Below are 17,909 nucleotides of genomic sequence, written 5' to 3'. Positions count from 1 at the left end.
TAAACAGTGTTGTCAAAGGGAATTAGACACAAAATCTCTATCTCTTAATAATTTCAATTTTTAAAAGGATTCTGATTAATTATGTGACACATCATAATAACTGCAAATGTTTTTATTACAACCAAATTATTTTTGCATGTCTTTTCTAACAGAGCTCATGAAGGTACATTATCAATAATACTATAAATTCAAAATTTTTATTTAAAAATTATTCAAAAAATATCAACATGTATCTTAAATATACACAATCATTTTCGATGAATCATTATTCTTTAAAATAATACTCCACACTATTTATCGTTTGACTTGTGTCAATTTATCTTCTAAAAACAAAAAAGTATTGATCTCTATTATTTTAATCAATTAATACCAAATTGGATGCTACACATGTATGTAAATCACTTCCAGAAATATGATGTCTAATATAAAATCACGATGAAGTTAACTTTAATTAATATAATGATATTTTATAAAGAAAATTAGTCTAAGTTCTCTATCCCATTTTTAGTAATGGGAGAGGTTCACAATATTATTTTGTGATGTCTAAGGTCCCTCACTCATCTCATCCATCCAATCCTGGTTCAACTTCACACTTCTCCACGCCAACTTCCAAAACCCCCCTCTCTCTCTCTCTACACACGCATATATATATATACACTTTTTCTGCTTACTTTCCCTGGCGGAGAACCGGTTCCGTGTTCTAGAGGTGAGCAAAGACAGTTGTTCGGTGATGGACCTAAATTCTCCTCTGGTGAAAATAGTGGCTCTCGTTGGAAATGGTAGCGTCAGTCCTTTGAAATTCGCAACATGGCTCGAAGTCATGGTCCGCACAGTAAGCAAAGCAACTCCAATCTCATATTATTGTTGTTGTTGTTGTTTTTATCAATTTCGATGAGAGTTTGTTTTGTTTTGGCTTTGGATTTGGATTTGGATTTGGATTTATTTGATTTGATGTTGTTAGCTGATGAACCTTTATGCAATGTGGAGATTATTACAGCAAATAATGCCTAAACATACTTGTAAAATTCTAAAGATGCAAATTTGGAAAAATTTCTCTGGTTTGGTTAAAATATTTTTCTCTAGTTTAAAATTGTGAACAAGTATAGAGAAATTTGGGCTAAAATTTCTCAAGTTTGGTCACAACAATTTTCTTTGGTTTAAAATCATTGTGCTAAAACTTCTTTGGTTTGATTAAAATTTCTCTGGTTGAGTTAAAACAATTTTCTCTGGTTTAAAATTGTGAACAAACACAAAGAAATTTTTGAACAAAGATGTTTGGTTCATTTTTTAGAACTTGTCTTTTGAATTTTTTTTTTTTTTGAAAAATTAGTAACTAGTTTGAGGTTCTTTCTCTTGTTAATACTAAGGTTCTTTTTTTAGAAAGAAATTCCCATAATTTCTCCGAAGAGAAATTCTTTGGGAAATCCAAAATTTCTCAATAAATTCTTTGGGAAGTTCAAAAGTTCTTTGGAGATTATTTCTCTAGAGAATGGGAAATCTAAGAATTTCTATGGGAAGTCCAGAGAAATTCTCTAGATTGATGTTGAGGATCTTAGACATTATAAATACGTTAGATGTCATTTATGCTATAAAATCTTAATATCAGGGACTCTAAAAAAAATTCCCTGTCTTATATTATGATATGTGTTACAAAAGAATAATATTAATTTTAATTTAAAATAAATTTTAAATTTTAAATATTTATTTTAATAATCTTAACCTTATCGTTCTATAAAAGTGTTACTTAAATACTTACATATAATAAATTTAGTTAAATTATTTATTTATTTTGATAATTTTAGTTCTATTGTGGTATAAAAGTGTAATTATCATATAATAATTTTATGTGGTATATATTAAGTTATAATATAGTAAAATAAACACTCATTTTGATATTAAAAATAATAGTTAAATTAAAAAGAGAATTAGTAATATAAAACTGAAAGTGATTTTAATTATTTAATATTAAGTTTATTTTATATTTATTTTGAAAATAAAAATATGTAGAAATAGAATTACAGAAAATTTATTTAAAAGATTAAATATAAATATGTCGTGATTGGATAAAAAAGAAAATACATAAATTAATTATGTAGAGGATTGAATATTAATTTTTTCTTCAATATTATTTTTGAATTATCCATATGTATTGTATATGGGTATATAAAATTTAAATTAAATATAAATATTTTTCAATAAATAATTTCATGTTAAATACAAAATTAAATATAAATTAATATTAAGACATCAATAAGATAGACAAAATATAAAAAATATATATAAAAAAATTAATTTGATCCATGCGATGCATATAATTAAGTATATTTTGTTTTATTTATTTATTTATTTGTATATCGAGATAATTTTTTTTTTAAAAAATCATAATAATTAAATTATAATTATATATATGAAAAATAAATATTTCTCAAATAGATTCTATATAAAATTGGTTATTATAATTAAAATTGAGTTTATGTAGAACTTTATATATAAATGAATAAAGTATCCTAATGTAACTTTTGAAAATATGTTTTAGAATGTGACACATAAGAAAGGGAAAAATACTACTTATATATATATATATGATGGGATGTTTGTTTTGAAAACTTGATAATTTAGAATGATAAACAAACACATATACGTCGTTTAGTAACGTTGTTAGCTTCTTTTTTATTTTTATTTTTAAAGAGTAGGACATTTTTAATGAAAAATAAAAATAAAATTTGTTTAGTGTATAAAAATATTTTAAAAAATAAAAACAAAATAAATTTGAGAAATATGTTTGGCGAGTTGGCAATATTGTGGATAGGAGAAGAGAGTGCCTAAAGTGTTGCTAATTGGTTGGAGGGCTACTAAATGGTGGAGGAGCTCATAAGCGGTGATTGTTTGATAAGCAGAGCTCGGTGGCAGATGGTGGTGCTGAAGGTTGGTGGTAGTCCATGCTAGTCATGGATGGTCATTGGAGATGGTAGGAGATGGAGAAAATAGTGAAAGTAAATTTTGAAAATAAGTAAAACACATTTTTTTGGGGGCATTTACATACAAGTCCCATTTTGTGAACTTATACTCCATTAGGTCCTAGATAAAATTAGGGCAAATTACATATACACCCCTCGAGGTTTGGTTAAATTACAGATACCCCCCTGAGGTTTCGGAAATTACATCCCGCCCCCTGAGGTTTGTATTTTCATAACAATTTACCCCCTGAGGTTTATATTTCATAACAAATTACCCCCTAATTTCTTATGCAAATATAACATTCAGGGGGGAATTCGTAATTTCTCAAACCTCAGGGGGGTATTTGTAATTTAGCCAAACCTCGAGGGGTGTATATGTAATTTGCCCATAAAATTATTTGCTCCTTCAAGTCCCATTAATTTTTAATAGACCAATTTACCCATCCAAACCCCCTTCTTTCTCAGTACAACCGCCGCTGCCGCTGAACTTCACGGTGGAACACAAAACCACACTTCTTTTTTTTTTTTTTTTTTTCTCTCTCTCTCTCTCTCTCTCTCTTCTGTTTTCTTCGTGACTGTCACAGTCATTGACTGTGAGGAAGCAACGGCGGGTTCAATCGCCCGTCGCCGACGAGTTCATTTCTCAATCCGGCGCTTACTTCGATCTGTTCAGTGAGGTTGCTTTCTAGATGTCAGTGTGCTAGGGTTCCAAATAACAATTCAATTGTATTCTCTTTTCTCTCTCTCTCTCTCTGTCTAGCTTGTATGCAACACATACATATACATATATTTGCATGCTGTATTAAATTATATGTAAATGTTGTCTCATATTTATCCGTTTCATCGTTCTATTCAAGCATATCCACCTCTCTTTCTCTCTCTCTCTCTCTCTATATATATATATATGTATAATCGTTGATTTCTTGTTTAATTGTTGATTTCTCTCGACTGCTACTGTCTCCACCACCACCACCACCACCGTCCTAAAATCATTGTCATTCGGCCACACCTGGTTCACCGTCGTATCTGCATTGGATTGGTGTAATTATGCCAATGCAGCTACTCCGGCGGTGTTGCCCAAGTTGTCGGGGTTGATCTCAGGGCCGCCAAGCCAGGATCCGAGAGCGTTATTGAGCTACGCTTTGCCTATTGACAATAAAGCTATAAGGGAGGTTCAAGCCACTTGAAGATATCACTGACAATCTCAAGATTGCTGGACTCAAAGCACTTGATTCTGTAGAAAGAGTATGAATTTGGTTTTGTTTGTGATGATAATGAATTAGATCATCAATGGTGATGTAGAATTGTGTTTTTGTGATTTGTAGAATGTGAGGCAAGCCTGTTTTTGTAGAGAGAGAGAGAGAGAGAGAGAGAGTGAGAGTTTTTTAAAATTGAGAACCTTCTCAGTTTATAATATTCTCAATTTTAATCATGAAAAAATTAAGAAATTTCTCAAAATTGATAATTATAAATTTCTTAGAATATTCGTAGAATTATCTTTCTTTTCTATCCCATACTTTTCTCAGAAGCCAAACAGAAATATTTTAATTTTGATAATTATATACTGAAATCATTCTCTGTTTGAAAATTGAGAACATTCTCAATTTTGGGATTAAAGGGCAAAACGTCTTTTTACCTATAAATGAGACTTATTGGTTCAATTTTTTTTTTGACAGGACCTAAGCTACCACCAAATATGTAAACAAGACTTTTTGGTAATTAACTCTTTTTTTTTTTCATTTCTAATTTCTTTTTTAAATTTTGGAATCAATTCTAATTTTTTTTAAATAAAAATAATTTCAAACAAGTTTTTATTTTAAATTTTTTTTAAAAAAATGAAAACAAAAACATTATCAAACCAGCACACACAGGGTGGCTTTGAACCATTACCACATAATTCAAAATTAAAAGAGTTTGTGTGAAATTTTAAGAAGGATCTTTTTCCATCCAAAATTTGGATTAAAGGGTATTGTTTAGCCTTATAGGGCTCAATACGGCCCTGTAGCACTTGTATCCATTAAAAATTTTGGGAAGTATATTTGAATCATTTATTTTATTTTGAGAATCTTTGGTGTTGTTGTATCTTGATTTTAGAGGAGTACAAATTGATTTAAACTTGTTGAGATTGTTCATTCACGCTTATTTACATTGAAAAGTTGTTTGGAAACTTAGAAATTTTGTTCTGGGGTCGACACCAGTCTTGGTGGTGTCGACACTTGCCTTTTGTTGTTGGCCTCAAGGGTCGACACTAGTCTAGAAATGGTCGACCCTTGTCTATTGCAGAATCTGAAGTTTGCTTGCTAAAATTTAGTGTCGACACCTTGCCTGCTGCACACATTAGTATCTCAACTTTTCTTCCTGAAAGGTCAACACCTCTGTCTAAAGGGTCGACCTGTGTATAATTTCAGATTTTTGGGTCGATTTGGGCCCTACTTTTTGGGGGGTTTTTGACTTATTCTTTTCATTTGAGTTTGGGACTATTGTTCTATTAGTGCCTAGCCACTATAAATAGGTTCTAAAACACTTTCCTCTCATTACTTTTCCTTCTCTTTTCCTCTCAAACCGTGACTTCTCTTTTCTCTCTCTAAACTTAACTTTTTCACACTAAGATCTTCAGATCTACTCACCTAGAGCCATCTTTTCACCTTGGTCTTTTGGGAAAGGTTGTAGATCTTGTCAAGGGCTTTCTATTGATCTGAATAGTTAGTGATTTCATCGCCGATGATTTTTGGGTTATCTCATCTTCGCTTCAAGAGGAAGGGATTTCTTGCTCCTCTTTAATATTTCGTCTATGGATAGATATGTGGTAGATTTTTATTGCATAAAAGCCATGTATATTGGAGTTCTTTTTGAAAAATCATATGAGAGATATTTAGGGTTTGTTACTTGGGGTTGGAAATCATTACATAAATTGTTATTTGAGTTCTTTGGGGAGTAGTTTAGCATGTTGATGTTGAGAGGGAGAAAAATATCTAATTTAATATTATAGACTTAATGGATTAAAGATGAGAGAAAGTTGTGTAATATTTTGTGTTTGAATATATAGATTGTGTAATGGTGTTAATTGATAAAATAGTGGATTAACCATGGTACTGTAATTATTTTTCATTAATCATGTGTAGACGTCCCCCGAACGCCCCGGGAGGGTTAGCTCCCGTTCTGTTCATTTGGGGTCACTACAGCTCAAGACTCTCAAAAGTCACGGTTCTAAGTCTGAACCAAAGAGTCCAAATCCGGCAAATCGTTTTGAGAAAAACAGATTTTTTTGAAAGAAGTGCCAAACATGGACTGCTTTGCCAGATACAGAGTCGCCACCTAAATATTTTATTTTGGGAAATTTAGGAAACCCTGACTCGGTGCCAAAAGGCCACGTGTCCGTCATCACCAAAGTTGCCTCGGCTCGGGAACTTGGGTACGATTGGGGAAGGTCACTTCGTGAGCACCCCCGCTCGCCCGGTCATAGACCGGCCTCTACTAACCATGATATCTAGTTTTGAAAAACATTGTGAGTTCTTAATCCGGTTTATTAGCCTAGGTTACTATGTGATGCGCACAGCATATAAATATAGACCGGGTCGCCTGAATTGGAACGAAACATTTCATGTTTGTTTTTTGAAAGTGGTTTGCTACCCGCAGGTAGGCTTTAAAACATTTGATGATTTATTCCAATTCAGATAACCCAACCTTCACCCACAGGCATTCAGGCAGTTATATCAGATAAGCACATAGCCTCATGGTAAGCATGCTATTCATGGCAGTCATTCACACGCATGCAAGGATGCTAAAGCATAAAGCTTACCGAGTACTCCAAGCCAAAATAGAAACTCATTAGAAATCATGCATGATCCTAACTATACAGAAATGCCTAATGTAACACATGCAAAATGCAATTATAGCAGGCTCGGCTATTCTAAGATGGTATATGAAATGCTACAACTATCATGTATTCAATTTGGAATTGAAGGTACAATGCAGTTAGTATGATGCGCCGAGCCCGGTGCATGCAGTACAGATGAATGATGCAAACATACTGTCATACTGTATGCTAATTTAAACATGCCCTAATCTAACCATCAAAAGCGGATAAATAAAAGGGAGAAAGACGTGGGGTTGGAAGACATACAACACACTCACGCACACTTATTACAGTTATGCCCTCGCGCAGAGGGTCCGAATAAATAATACAGTCCAAATATTACAGTCCTGAATAAAAGAATATTACAGTCCAAAATATTACAAAATCCTAATTAATTAATGAATTAACTAAGAAAGCAAATAAAACTGGCGTGCAAGCCAGGGACTGCCTTGCTTCTGATGGATGATGCATGTCCGGATTGTCTTGCGCGGAAATCCACCGGAATGCCCCAATTAGCCTCTGTATACACCTGTTCTTGAAATGCGTGCCAAGCCCCAAAAGGTTGCTGATTCCTGGTTTTGCTGCAACAGAGAGCAGGAAAGGGGCATAGCAATGTATTTGCACAAATATATGCATGTCTCGATCCTCGTGCCACCAATCACGCATACCGAGGCATGATGGCCGAGGAGTCGAAATGCACAACTTAATATAGGATGAATGCACATGAAACTACAGCTAAAACCTAACTCCATCATGGATAATCCGGAGTGTCGGTGACTGGGGAATTGAGACACATTCCGTCACTCGGAGTACGAAATGTACCTCGTTTCCCGTGCCCGGGCTAACTCCTATCCCGAACACGATGCAATATGCATGATATGCGTGAAATGCAACTAAGATACAATCCTAACATATACAATGCTATGGAAATGAAATGCCTCGAAATGCGTGCACACGGGCATGCAAACCGAGAAAATACATGAATATAATGAAAATGAGATGTCTCGAAATGCGTGCACACGGGCGCGCAAACCGAGAAAATGACATGTCTCGAAATACGTGCACGCGGGCACGCAAATCGAGGCGATGATATGTGTCTCGAAATACGTGCACGCGGGCACGCAAACCGAGGTGATGATAGGTGTCTCGAAATACGTGCACGCGGGTACGCAAACCGAGGCAATAATAAATGCAATGAAAATAAGATGCCTCGAAATGCGTGCACACGGGCACGCAAACCGAGGCGATGACATACGCAATGCAATGAAATGACATGAAAATAACAAATGGGCTTATACCAACATGAGTGAGCCTCAGCCACACTCACATAGGATGCCGGCAGATAAAAAAGGAGTGCCTCGAAATGCGTGTACACGGGCACGCAAACCGAGGCAATGACAAAGTATGATGAAATGACATGGAAATGACAAATGGGCTTATACCAACAAGGGTGAGCCTCAGCCACACTCACATAGGATGCCGGCAGATGAAAAATGAGTGCCTCGAAATGCGTGCACACGGGCACGCAAACCGAGGCGATGACAAAGTATGATGAAATGACATGGAAATGACAAATGGGCTTATACCAACATGGGTGAGCCTCAGTCACACTCACATAGGATGCCGGCAGATGAAAATGGAGTGCCTCGAAATGCGTGCACACGGGCACGCAAACCGAGGCAATGCAAAAATGCGATGTAATGACATGAAAATGATAAATGGGCTTATACCAACATGAGCGAGCCTCAGCCACACTCACATAGGATGCCAGCGGGTAAAAAAGGAGTGCCTCGAAATGCGTGCACACGGGCACGCAAACCGAGGCGATGACAAAAATGCGAACTATGGCATGGGAAATGATATGCAAACATAGTAATGGGATTTCAGCACTAAAAGGTGGGGGAAAACAGTCCCGAAATGAGGCGAAATGACATGAAATGCATGGAATTGTCCCGAAATGCAACATTAGGCACCCAAAATGGCCTATAGCTATGCCAAACATGCACAATATGGACATGCAATGCAAAGACAGAAGCTAGACAGTCCCAAAAAAATGCACTTTCACAGTTATAAACAAGGCCAAACAGCAAGTATAGGTAGGGGAAAAATAGCATGCAAGAATAGGGGCCAAAAGAGGGGTAATGAAGCAAGTGGTACAAGCAAAACCCAAAATGAAAAATTTCCTTCTACAACATTGAAGAGGGACCAAAAATATGAATATTTACAGTATATGGAAGCCTCAAAATCAGTATACAAATATGATAGAAATGTGATGCAAAATAAGGCTAAAAAATGGCTATAACATGAGGTATGCAAAATAATCACCATACAGCCAAAGACCCTTAACAAAACATGTAGAATAGACCAAAATAAGCACTTTTCTAGAACTGTAAAATGGCCAAAAACAAAAGCATGGTAGGCTAACTAAACATGCAAGAATGAGGAATAAAAGAGGGATATAACATGAAGTGACCTATGGAGACCCCAAACCATGGAAGGACCTAAATGAAACATGAATTATGGACCAAAATAAGCACTTTTCTAGAACTGTAAAATGGCCAAAAACAAAAGTATGATAGGCTGCCATTGCATGCAAGAATGGGGAAGAAAAGAGGAGTATAAAGGTAGGTACAACATGGAAGTCCCAAATGGTGTTGAGCCCTTCTTCAATGTTGAAGAGTGGCTCAAAATAAGCCTCATATCAGTTTACAACATGCTCGAAAATAAATTGCTCATGGGTCAAAAATAGCATGCAAAACTATGACATACAAGAGGGTCAATGAAGCAAGTGTGTTATGGAGGGCTCAAACAGGGTTGAGCCCTTAATGGAAAGTGAAGATGAGCTCAAAAGAGGGCCCTTTTCAGTTAGGGCCGGAGCTTGAAACAAAAAGGAAGTGGGGCTTACAAATAGATCAAGAAAAAGGGTCAAAAGGGTAAAAGTGTTACTTACCCTTGAAGACTCAAACTTTTGTTGCTTCTTGGATGAATTTGTAGCTTCTTTGACCTTTGAAAAACCTTCCTTGTTGCTGGAAATGAGGTGGTGGTGGTAGAGCTTGGTGGTGTAGAAGGAATGATGTTTAGGGACCTAGGGTTTTTTGAAGAATTGAGAGCTATGGAGATGGAGTTCTATATGGGAGCTTGAAGAAGAGTTTTTTCAACCCTTGTAAGTGAGGCCATCAGCTGGTTATAAGGGTTCAAAAGGGGGTGTAAAGGTGGGGGAAAAGGAGAGCAAAATTCCCTCACAAAATATCCCCCGGATAAATATCTTGTCTGGGGGATATTGCCCCACAGCTGTAAAGTGCACAGTGCAAGGAACACGGCCGGCCTATCACTTTTGTTGCAGGTGGCCGGCCGGCCACACCACCTAGCCGGCCGGCTAGGGGTCAAAAGGTTCAATCATATTTTCTGGCCGGCCAGCAACTGGGGAGGTACTCCTATGTGTGTACAACACAACCATGTAGTTAAAAGTCCGAGAAAGTGGGTCCAAGGGGTTCAACATTGGCTCGGAAAGAGGGGGTCAAAAGGGTCAAGTTGAATTACTGGCCGGCCATGAACTTTTAGGGGCCTCTCAGGTGTGTACATCACAGATATGTGGTTGAAAGTTGGCAACATTAACTCCAAGGTATTCAACATTAGCCCGGAAGAAAGGGGTCAAAAGGGTCAGGTAACCTTAATGGCCAGCCACCAACTTTTAGGGGCCTCCCATGTGTGTAGATCACAGATATGTGGTTGAAAGTTGGCAACATTAACTCCAAGGTATTCAACATTAGCCCGGAAGTTGGAAAAACGGGCGCCGGGAGGCTCCGGAGGAGAGATAACTGGTTGCTGCAACAATTGCTGGCCTCCCACCCTTCAGTGACCTCTCCAGTGATAAAACAGAGGTACCTGCCAAAAATGAACGAAAACCGTTGCAAAACGAAAGCTCGGGGACCAAAACACGCAGTTCGAGGTCCCGAAAATGGGCTGTCAAGCACCGAAAGTGGCGTTCGGCCACGAAGTGGGTTTCTCAGACCCCTGTGTCCCTCAAAAGGGATTAAATAAGACGTATGCCAAAAATTAGAGCAATAGGAGATGGTTAAGCGGTCCCGAACCGAGGCATACGGCCTGACGGTCCCGAAAACCGGGAACCGGACTCCGAAATGGGCAAAATGGCCTACGGCCACCAAATGTAGCCTACGGACATTGAGAGATGGTCTACGGGACCTCTCCCTTCCCTCAGGAAAAGAAACAGAGAAAACCGAGTCTGGTTCGCAAACCGAGACAAGGCACAGAAGAAGGTTCGGAAGTCCGGAGGCAGGGCTCACGGCCGCGACTCTGAAACTTCTGAACAAGCACATTATGTAACATCACCAAGCGCTCAATCGGTGACGTCTGAGTCTTAAGGTCGGTCAAAAATGGGGTGTCTACATCATGTTAAATTGAGTAGAGCTATGGCTTTGACATTCATGGATTTTAGTTTTCTAAAACAAAGGGAATGGATTTTGGTTTTGCAAAATAAGGAGAATGGATTTAGTTTTGTAAATTAAAGATGATGGATTTTGGATAAAGATTTGAACATGTTAACTTGGAAAACAAAAGAGTTGATTTTCATAAGAGAAAAAAACCATGGCATATTGTAAATCTAGAATTGATGTGTAGCACCTGTATCCTTCAAAACTTTTGGGAAGTGTATTTGAATCCTTTATTTTATTTTGAAAATCTTTGGTGTTGTTATATCTTGGTTTTGAAGGAATACAGATCGATTTAAACATGTTGGGATTGTTCACTCACGCTTGTTTACGTTGAAAAGTTGTTTAGGAACTTAGAAATTCAATTCTAGGGTCGACACCAACCTTCCTAAGGGTCGACCCTTACCTGTTGGTGAAGTTTCTAGAAGTGTTGCCGGAATTGTGGGTCGACACCTGCTTCTTATTGTTGTCCACAAGGGTCAACACCAATCTGGGAAGGGTCGACCCTTGTTTGTTGCTAAATCTGGAAATTAATTGCTGAAATTTAGTGTCGACCCTTCTTGTCCAAAGGTCGACACCTTACCTGTTGCACTCTTTGCTTTTCTGTCTGAAGGGTCAACCCGTGCGAATCTTTATTTTCTTTTTTTTTTTTCAGATTTCAGTCCGGTTTGGCCCTACTTTTTGGGAATTTTGACTTGATCTTTTGGGTTGACTTTGGGACTTCATTTTACTTGGACCTAGCACTATAAATAGGTCCCTCACTTAAACTTTTATTTACTTTTTCTTCTCTTCTTCCCTCACTAAACCGTAAGTCACTCTCTCTCTCTCCAAAATCACTTTTTGCTCAAAGATCTTTAGATCTACTCACTTGGAAGCATCTCCTTGCCTTGTTCCTTTGAGATTAAGCGTAGAGTTTGTTAAGGGCTTCGTTTTGATTGGGGCAAGTCGTTGTTTCATCGCTGTTGACTTTTGGGCTTTTCTCCATTCTCTCTCTTCTAAGCTTGAAGTAGGGATCTTTTCTACACTTTCATATGATATTTAGCATAGTTATTTATATCTTGTGTAACAATGATGTGATTTGGGAGTGTTTAAGGCAAACCTAAGGTTTGGGTATAAAATGGAAAGAGGGGTTTTGGATGAAGGTGAAACAAATGTTTGAAGGGTTTGAAAATGATGTTGTATTGTGTATGATTGATGATTTTGGCACTTGGCTAATATTTGGGAAAAAGTGGACAATTTTTCCTAATTGAATCAAATTATTATTTTGTATAAATAATATAAGTTGACATTTAAAATGTGAAATTAAAAGGGTATTGATATGAATGGTGTAATTGGTTATGTGTTACTCCATTCTTTGGTAGTTTCGAATAAACTATCTGTTATAAGATTTTATTTTTGTTTAGAAATAACTGTATTGGGCTATCGGTAGAGGATAACTATGATTGTTATAGAAATTGTGTGCGGATTAGGTAAATTGAAACTAATCACTTGTGTTTGTCATTGAATATGACTATATTTATATACATTGTATATGTATGGTTATTTGGGAGTGGAAAGAGAATGTACTCCATTATTTGAGTTTGTGATTAAATACATTGCATATGTATGAATAATTGTTTGGGAGGAGAAAGGGGATGGACTTTGAGAGGGTAATTTATATGTAAATTGGGCCGAGCTGAGAAATGGGCCGTTCAATGGGCCATAGTAAGAAGGGCTTAGTAAGTGGACCACAGTCCAAGTGTTAGCTCGGTCCAGGTATGGAAGTGACCTCGCAAGTGTTAGCTCGGTCCAAGAATAACCATGGTCGGAGTAGAGATAGTTAGCTCGGTCATACCATATTCTGCCGAAGTATGTTGGCTTCTGCTTAGGAACTTGCTGTTAGATAGCTCGGTCCAAGCTCATTGTGGATAACACAGTTTCAGACAATCCAGTTGGAATATGTCAACCGAGGTACACGTGCAGTGAAAGAAAGAACCGAGCTAGTTGGAGCTTGGTCTAGTATGCGGCTTTAGCGTGGCCATGTTATCTCGGTTGCATTGATATCCAACCATGGCAAAACCATCTCACTTGGTTTAAGCAGTGAGGGGGGTGTTGAAGGATAAGCATTATCTTTCAGGAATGTAATTCTTAGGAGGACTCCACATGGAGGAGTAAGAGTCCTACTAGGATTGTGCCACACGGAACCTATAAAAGCTCATAATATCACCTATGGAGAGGTAACACAACTTTGATTCCCGAAGACTCAGAGCTTTTTGTCTATTTGTCTATTTTGCTGATTTAGGCATCGGAGAGGTATCCGGTACACATCCACCGGCTAGCTCACGTTTGTGTTTTCAGGAAGTAAAGCGATGTCGTACGGAGGAGCACAAACTTGATCAACAGGATTATACAAGAAGGTTTATTTCTTTCCCATACAATTGGCGCCGTCTGTGGGAATCACAGGAAGAACAAAACCTCTTGATCAAAGTGTTCCTCGCTAAATTAGATGCAATGGCACACAATGAAGATTTTTCGCAGTCCGCCATTGATGGGCAAACCCCAGAGGGAGGTGGAAGGCGCGAAGGTTTGCCTTCTATCCCTTCCATGGCAGATCTGGAGCCCCAACGACAGAATCCCCGGAGGAATGCGAGGGGAAGGCGAGGTAATAGCCCCCGTCGCTCATCAAGTCCTGACAGACAGAGGCGGAGAATCGACCCTCAAGTTTTGGAGGATCGGGTGAAGGAGCAAGATGAGTTAATCAGGAAGAGAGCGGCGGACATGGAATTGATAAAGCGCCTGATAAAAGGGAAAGTGGTGGCGCCAGGAGTGGGGCGCAAGAGCAATACGCCTCCTCGCCACTCAGAAGATCGTGGTAGGCATACCACGCCATCGCAAACAGAGAGTAGAAGCCTCAGGACAGGTGACACTCAATCAAGGACTTCCAGAACTCGTTACTCCAGGTCTGAAAGAACGAGATCATTGAGGTCTTACACTGAGGGAAGTACCTATCGGCCCTCACATACGCACCAGACATCATCCAGGAAAATGGAGTTGCCTAGATCGTCCGACTTACAGACTGTGCTTGAAGAAAGGGCACGACGGAAAGAGGATGCCAGGGCACGCGACCCGCACAGAATTTCAACCCTTTAGCGGTTAGTTCTTCGGACGCACGGAAGCGTTGAGATAGGAATGCCGATACTGCACCTTGCCTGCGAACCAACAGACAAAGCACTGGCAAGGCTACATAGCTCGCTGTTCGTTCCGGCGATTGAGAACGCACCATTACCTTCAGGCTTCATCTAGCCTAAGTTTACAACATACGAAGGAAAGACAGACCCTTACATGCACCTAAGCCACTTTCGCCAGGTCAAGGCGGTATACCGGCGGAACGAGGCTTTGATGTGCATTCTATTCCCATCCAGCCTTGGCGACCTAGGTTTAACCTGGTTCGAAAGGCTACCCGAAAGCAGCATAGCCTCTTGGGCACAGTTAGCGGAGGTGTTCGTGACAAGGTTCAAAACGAACACCAAGACGCCGGTAGAGATCGATCAGCTATTCTCCATTGACATGGGTGACAAGGAGACGTTAAGATCCTACAACATTCGTTATTGGGAGACCTTCAACCAGATAGGAGATTGTCCCACAAATCTTGCCATCGCGCAATACAAAAGAGGACTTCCAGTCGGAAACAGTTTGAGAGACTCAATTACCATGGTGTAGACACCCCATTTTTGACCGACCTTAAGACTCAGACGTCACTAGTTGAGCGCTCGGTGATATTGCATATTGTGCTCGTTCAGAAGTTTCAGAGTCCTGGCTGCAAGCCTTGCCTCTGGACTTCCGGACTCTTTCGTGCCTTGCCTCGGTTTGCGAACCAAGCTCTGTTTTCTCTGTTTTCTCTTCCCGAAGGGAGAGAGAGGTCTTGTAGATCATCTCTCAGTGGCCGTAGGCTACGTTTCGTGGTCGTAGGCCATTTTTCCCATTTTGGAGCCCAGTTTCCATTTTTTCGGAGCCGACGACCGTGTGCCTCGGTTCAGGACCACCTAACCACCTCCATTTGCTCCGGTTTTTTGGCACACACCTTATTTCCTCCCTTTTGAGGGACACTGTGGCCCGAGAGACCAACTTCGTGGTCGAATGCCACCTCCGGTGCTTAAACAGCCCATTTTCGGGGCCCCAGGCTGCGCATTTCGGTCCCCGAACTTCCGTTTTGCATCCGTTTTGGTTCATTTTTGGTGGAGACCTTATTTTCATAGTTAGGAAGCTTGTAGGAGGGTGGGAGGCCAACAATTGTTCTGAAAAGCCAGCTTTATTTCTTCAGCGCTCTCCGACGCCCGTTTTCTTCACTTGAAAGCCAATGTTGACCACCCCGGGGCCACTTTCTTGAACCCTAAACCCCATATTTGTGTTGTACACACCTGGGACGCCACCAATATTTGGTGGCCGACCAGTAATTGTGCTTGACCCTTTTGAACCCCTCTAAAAAGTTGGTTTTTCTCTCTCCTGGTTCACATTTTCTGGGTTTTGACCACATAGTTGTGTTGCGCACACATGGGAGGCCACCTTTTTGAGGTGGCCGACCAGCAATTGTCATTGATCTTTTTGACCCTTGGTCGGCCGGCCATGGGGGGTGGCTGGCCAGCCTCCTGAACCTTCTGAACCTGGCCGGCCATGACCCTCTCACCTGGTTCCTTACAACTGCACCCTCTGTTTCCCCCCAGATCTTGTATCCGAAGGGGGGTCTTTTGGGAGGAAAATTTGAATTTGATTTCCCCCATTTTCTCCACTCCTCTCCTCTATAAAACCAGCCCCTCAGCTCCTTGTTTGAGGGTTACAAAAATTGGTTTTGAGCTCTTGCATTCAATCTCTCTCTCTCTCTACCCCAAGCATCAAAACCCCTTAAGTCCTACACCATTTACCCTACACCTCATAGCACAAGGCCTCCATCCTTCATTCCAGCACTTTGGGACTGTTTTGGAGAGGTTAAAGGCTCAGAAATTTGGTCCAAGAGCTACTGGTTCATTGGTCTTCAAGGGTAAGTCTTCTTCTCCTCTTTTCTTGCCTCATTTTGCTTTGTATCTAAGCCATACTTGCAAGTTTTTTTGGGCTCCGACCCAAACTTTAAATAGTCATATTTTGAGCCCCTTTTCATGTTTGATCAAGGACCTCCTGCTTTTTGAGGTCTCCTACTATCACTTGCCTCTTTATCTCTCTTTTAGGCCAATTTTTGCATAGTATTTTAGGCTTATTTGTGAGCTGTTTTTGACTTTTCCATAAACTGTGAAATATCTTTTTTTAAGCCTCTCTTCAACTTTGTTGAAGGGATCTCCTCTGTTTGAGAACAGAAGCTACCACTTGTCTCTTTACCCCTCTTTTAGGCCTTTTCTTGCATGATAGTTTGGTCTTATTTGTGATTATTTTCGTGGCTTGATGTAAACTTTAAAGTGCCTTGTTTTGAGCTCCTCTTCAACTTTGTTGAAGGGCTCTTTTCCATTTGGGGCCAGCTTCTGTCCCCTTGTTTTTAATCTCTCTTTTAGGGCCATTTTTGCATGATAGATTAGCCCTATTTGTGTTCGTTTTTTAGACTTGTTATAAACTGGAAATATGCATGTTTTGGGACTTTCTTGTCTCTGTCTTCATGCTTCATGATCAAATAATGCATGCTTTGTATTGCTGTAAGTCATTCCATGTGCCTAGTTTCGAATTTCGGGGTTCATTCCATGCATCGGGTGCCATGTTTTCATGTTTCGGGGCTGTTTTGTATCATATTTCAGCGCTAAAATTTGCATGTTTGCATATCATGTTCCATGCCTTGCCATGCTTTGGGTAGAGTGGCATTTGATGCCTTAGGCTCGGTCCTCGGTTTGCGTGTATGCGTGCGCGTATTTTGAGAGTCTCATTTTCATCTAATGGCTAATGATGTGAGTGTGGCTGAGGTCCACTCATGTTGGTGTAAGTCCATTGTGCATTGTGTATGCCATTTCAATTTATGACATTGCGTATGCTAGGTTGTATGTTAGAGCATCGTGTATGCCATGTTACATCGCGCAGTGTGTATGCCATTTCATAGCATTGTGTATGCTAGGTTGCATGTTAGAATTGCATTCATGCATGTCGTGCATATTGCATTGTGTTTGGGATAGGAGTTAGCCCGAGCACGGGAAACGAGGGACGTTTCGTACTTCGAGTGACGGAACGTGTCTCAATTCCCAGTCACCGACACTCCGGATTATCCATGATGGAGTTTAGGTCTTGTTGTGTTTATATGTGCATTCATTTCATATCGAGTCGTGCAATTCGACTCCTCAGCCATCATGCATCGAGATGCGTGATTGGTGGCATGAGGATCGAGGACTACACTCCCTGAAGAGTAGTCATGCATACATATGTGAAAATACTTTGCCATGCCCCTTTGTTGCTCTCTGTTGCAGCAAATCAGAAATCGGCAGCCTTCCGGAGCTTGACAGGCATTCCAAGAACAATTGCAAACAGAGGCAAACAGGGGCATCGCAAGGGATTCTCCGCACAAGGCAACCCGAGCATGCATTATACATCATCCGGAGCAGATTTGAGGCAGTCCCTGGCTTGCATGCCAATTTATTGCTTTCCTAATTTAATTTGTTAATTAATTAGGGTTTTGTACATATTTGGACTGTAATTATTCATTTG

At 39.5% G+C, this 17,909-nt stretch overlaps 1 long non-coding RNA gene across 1 annotated transcript in view; it reads left to right on the top strand.

Moving 5' to 3' along the window:
- The first annotated feature begins 618 nt into the window (after positions 1 to 618).
- LOC114292265 (uncharacterized) overlaps positions 619 to 17,909 on the top strand; it is a 30,047-nt gene continuing 12,756 nt past the window's right edge. Inside the window, exon 1 of the long non-coding RNA XR_003639641.2 lies at positions 619 to 832. This is a non-coding gene — a long non-coding RNA (uncharacterized LOC114292265). The remainder of the gene's footprint in view (positions 833 to 17,909) is intronic.

The sequence above is a fragment of the Camellia sinensis genome, chromosome 4 (genome assembly GCF_055761805.1).
Source record: "Camellia sinensis isolate YWXY chromosome 4, ASM5576180v1, whole genome shotgun sequence".
Classification (NCBI taxonomy): domain Eukaryota; kingdom Viridiplantae; phylum Streptophyta; class Magnoliopsida; order Ericales; family Theaceae; genus Camellia; species Camellia sinensis.
Note: the sequence above shows the minus strand (reverse complement) of the source record. Positions and strands in the feature narration are given on the sequence as shown.